This window comes from Dipodomys ordii, unplaced genomic scaffold, assembly GCF_000151885.1.
Source record: "Dipodomys ordii isolate 6190 unplaced genomic scaffold, Dord_2.0 Scaffold134, whole genome shotgun sequence".
Lineage (NCBI taxonomy): Eukaryota > Metazoa > Chordata > Mammalia > Rodentia > Heteromyidae > Dipodomys > Dipodomys ordii.
Genome location: NW_012267350.1, coordinates 2,716,709 through 2,721,551, shown reverse-complemented (window position 1 = coordinate 2,721,551; position 4,843 = coordinate 2,716,709). Strand labels below are relative to the sequence as shown.

General features: G+C 39.7%; 1 pseudogene; it reads left to right on the top strand.

Annotated features, from left to right (window-relative positions):
- LOC105996653 overlaps positions 1–4,349 on the top strand; it is a 9,654-nt pseudogene extending 5,305 nt beyond the window's left edge.
- The last annotated feature ends 494 nt before the right edge of the window (positions 4,350–4,843 follow it).

Sequence of the window (4,843 nt, the reverse complement as noted above, 5' to 3'; positions counted from 1 at the left end):
GGGAGGGAGGGAGGGAGGGAAACAAAGAAAGGAAAGAAAAGGCAGAAGGAAAAAGAAAGAAAGAAAAGAGAAGAGAAAAGAAAACAATAAGGGATCTTTCCAAGGGCCAAGATCATGTTTTGGCCCTCAAGGAGTTGCCTTAAGGGATCATTACATCCTGAAGCAGTGCAAAAATTGGGAAGTGCCCACCACAACCCCTGTGAAGTCCTTTCACAAGAGGCTGGATTGGACAAGCTCAGTCCAGCTCCATAGTTTACAGGCTTGCTTAAGATAAAGCCTCCACCCATGGCCTTAGGACTTGTCAGAAACTGGATCAAAGGAGAGTTAGCAAGAAATAAGCCAGAGGGCAAGTGGGGCGTGTGTGACTTCTCAGTCTGAATGGTTTGTGGATTCATTTAGCTGGCTTATTGAGACAAGGTGAAGATTGAGAGAAAAATAGTTCTACCCAAAGAGCACTGAAAATTTCCCTGGTCCCTTAGAAAACACAAGGGCATAACACAGACGTGTTGATCCCAGAATGTGCAGAGTCAGGCAAAGACACCAGGCTACCTGTCTATAGACAGACAAAGGGCATCCTTAGGCATAGCACAGAGAAGGCAAAAGCAGAACAACGACCCTATTTGAATCCTAAGTGCCAATTATGCGTGAGGCCTTGGTTCTACCTGTAGCACCACAAACAGACAAAAACAGAAAATTCAGCTCAGGAAGTAGAGTAAATTAAAACAGATATTGGCCATATCAGGTTAAGGATATTCGGCAATTCTTTTCATTAAAAAGAAATTTTAAAATGTATATTAGAGTCCCACTGTATACTAATTACTGATTTTTAAAGGTATTTACAATGAATTTTTCTGTTTTCTAGAATTCTCATTTCATATACAAGTTCACTGATGCATAATCATTTTTTGGTTGTGTTTATGTAGCCTTGAACTAAGTTGTCTCTCTATGGATTTTTATTTATTTATTTTTATTTTTTTTGGTCCGGTCGTGGGGCCTGAACTCTGGGCCTGGGCACTGTCCCTCAGCTCTTCAGCTCAAGATTAGCGCTCTGCCACTTGAGCCACAGCACCACTTCCGGCTTTTTTCTTTTTGCTTATGTGGTGCTGAGGCATGCAAGGCAAGCGCTCTACCACTGAGCCACCTCCCCAACCCTCTATGGATTTTATTATAAATAGATATTTTTATCATGTAGACTCCAGGTGATGATTATAATCCAATTTGGTGACTGTGGAAATCATACATATATGTAGGACATATATCCCCAGATGGGAGAACTGGACACCAGCAAGACCAAGCCTTGATTAGAAGATGAGAAATTGTACCCCAACCCCCAATTTTCAGGGAGAAGAGGACTGAAGATTGAACTCAACCATAGGTAATGGCTTAATCAATCACGGATGGGATAGAAATCAAATCAATAAAAATAATATCATAAAATCCACTAAACAAGAGTTTCTGAATTGCTAAATACATCTTTGTACCAGAGTATGGTGTACCCCAAGAGTGTTGGTGCACTCAGGACCCTTTCATACTTTTCCCTATGCACATCACCTGATGTTTTATGTGTTTTTGATAATAAATTAGAGCTGTATGCAAAGTGACTGCCTAAGTTCAGTGAGCCATTCTAGAAAATTGTTGAGCCTAAGGAGGTTGTGATCAATGTGAAGTAGCAGTAGGAGTGGAGAGGGGTTCAGTGGTTCAAGCCTATAATCTCAGCTATTTGGAAAGTCTAAGTACTAATATCATGAGGAAAAAAGTTAGTGATATTCTATTTGAACAAATAAGCAAGACTTGGTGGTGTGCATCTATATGCATAGATATGAGAAACACAGTGTAAGATTGGTATTGGGTAAAAGCAAGAATATACTTGAAAATTAAACTAAAAATTCTGACTTAAGTGGTAGAGCATTTGACTGGCAAGTATGGAGGTCTGAGTTCAAACCACAGTATTAGGTCTATGTGCATGCCCGCGCACACACATACACATACACAGACACACACACACACACACACACACACACACACACACACACACACACGGTGGCCCATGGCCCAGTGCATTTTGTGACACTGAATCCTTAGCATGCAGGAATTCAGTGCTAACTCCAGGGGCATGGATTTGAGTGCATTTGGTTGACTTTGTAACTAGGTTATTTTCTTCACTTATTTAGTTTTCTACTATGAATGAGACTCTTATTTCATAGACTAACCTTGAACCTGGATCCTTCTTTCTCTAATTCCTGAGTAACTAGTGTTATAGAAGAGTGCTACCACAATCAGCCCATTTTTAATTTTTTGAGGGACTTCCATATTATTTTATCACAACAGTTCCCCTTTATCCACACCTTCACCAACTACATTGTTTTGTTTTTATAATAACCATACTAAAAGTGTGAGGTGATATTGTGCCTTTGAATTGTATCTCTCAGATGATGAATCATACTTAGAATGCTTTTATGTGCCCTGTTTTCTTTTGGAAAAAATGTATATTCAAGTTCTTTGACATTTTTTCAAAGTGGATTCATCTTTTTTTTAATTTTTGTACGTTTTTAATTGTGAAAATACTGCACAGAGGGGTTACAGTTACATGAGCAAGGTAATGAGTACATTTCCTATCGAGCATTGTTGCCTCCTTTGTTTATCCCCTACCATCCCTTCCCTCCCTCCACCTCTACTCTCCTGGTAAAGTTGTAAAGTTCATTTTCAACATAGTGTCTTGTACATCTCATTGTTACAATGGTCAACCTGTATCCCTATTTAAGCATTTTGTTTTAATCAGGTTACTTGTGACATTTTGCTACTGAGTCACATAAATTCTTTATGCATTTTTGATTAGTAACTTTTTGTCAGCGATAACAATTGCTAATGTTTCCTCTCATGGTTTATTCCATATCACTTGAAAAATTGCTAAAAGAATAGATGTTTAATATTATCTTTACAAAAAAGGTGTTAATTAAATTGATTAATCTTTCTGCACATAGGCATAAGACAAGAAACCATATTATTCTCTGTAAATATATTCAATTATTATTTGCTTATTTAAAAACAATTATTGGGCTGAGAATGTGGCTTAGTGGTAGAGTGCTTGCCTAGCATACGTGAAGCCCTGTGTTTGATTCCTCAGTACCATATACACAGAAAAAGCTGGAAGTGGCGCTATGGCTCAAGTGGTAGAGCGCTAGCCTTGAGCAAAAGAAGCTCAGGGACAGTGCCCAGGCCTAAGTTGAAGCCCCAGCCCAGGTAAAAAAAATAATTACTGGCTTGGCCCCACCCACGTGGCAGCTGGTCCCAGTGTCAGTGCCCGCACCAGCCACAGCCCTGGCCTGTGGTTTGTAAATTGGCATCCGAGGATCCTGATGTAGCTTGGTGCTGATGGCTGCCACAGCAGCTGATTCCCTGCCTACGGTGCCACAGGGAACAGGGGATGGAGGGCCAGCCCACTGCTCGTGGAGATTTCTATTGACTTGGCTCTTTCCTGGCTGGAGGTGTTGCTGGATGCTGTGTCAAAACAACAGTTGCTCCTTTGGATCAAGTAAAAGTTTTATTGCAAGCACACAATCACCATCCCAAACATTTAGCAGTACTCTCAACATTGTGTGCTGTTCCCCAAAAGGAACAATACCTTGGATTGTATAAAGGAAATGGTATATGATGTTTCAAATTTTTCCCTATGGTGCAATCCAGTTGATGGCATTTGAGTAGTCTCAAACGTTAATTACCACAATGTTGGGATTTTCTGGTCATGTTGCACAGATGATCCATAGCTGGTATGACTGCCATTATCAGTACCTCCCCTCTTGACATGGTTTGAGTAGGCCTAGCATTCCAGGTGAAAAGGGAACACACTTATAGGAATCATTCGTTCATTCAAAACAATTTACATCAAGGAAGATGATGTCCTAAGATTTTACAGAGGCCAGATGCCTACTGTCTTAGAAATGGCTCCATATGCAGATGTTTCACTTTCTACTTTGGGTACCTTAAAGAGTGTTGGGCTTTCCCATGTTCCTACCCTTCTTGGCAGACTTTCATCAGGCAATCCTAATGTCTTAGCTTTGAAAACTCACACAGACTTACATTGTAGTGCTGCTGTTAGAGCCCTAGCATAGACAATATCCTACCCATTTGATGTAATTTGTAGGCAAATGCAATTAGGAATTGTTCTTCCTGAATCTGAAAAGTGCCTTACTGTGCAGGAGATGATGAAGTATATCTATGGACACCATGGAATTGGAAAAGGCTTGTATCATGGCTTATCTCTTAATTACATCAACTGTATTCCCTCTCAGGAAGTGGCTTTTACAACATATGAACTTATGAGACAGTTTTTTTTTTTTCACCTCAACTAAAAGAAAAAATTGCCCAGGCAAGAAAGTCCATGAGACACTCATCTCCAATTAATCACCAGAATACCAGAAGTAGAGCTGTAGTTCAAAGTGGTAGAGCAATAGCCTTGAGCAAAAAGAACTCAGGGAGAGCAGGGAGAGTGCCCAGGCCCTGAGTTCAAGCTCCACGACTATGACTGACTGAAATAAAATCATGGTTTGTGGTTTCTTGTCCTCAATAATCTTCCAGAAGGCTAAATAAAATTAAAGTATAAAAATAATTGTGGGGGTAACATTACTTGAAGAGAAAAATCTACCCAGCACCAGGAACTGCTGGTATTTAGTATTTGTTTTTTATTTGGTTGGCTTTGTTTTTATTTTCTTTTTCCTTCCTTCCTTCCTTCCTTCCTTCCTTCCTTCCTTTCTTTCTTTCTTTCTTTCTTTCTTTCTTTCTTTCTTTCTTTCTTTCTTTCTTTCTTTCTTATTTTGAGATCATGAAGTCTTCAGATATAGTCCAC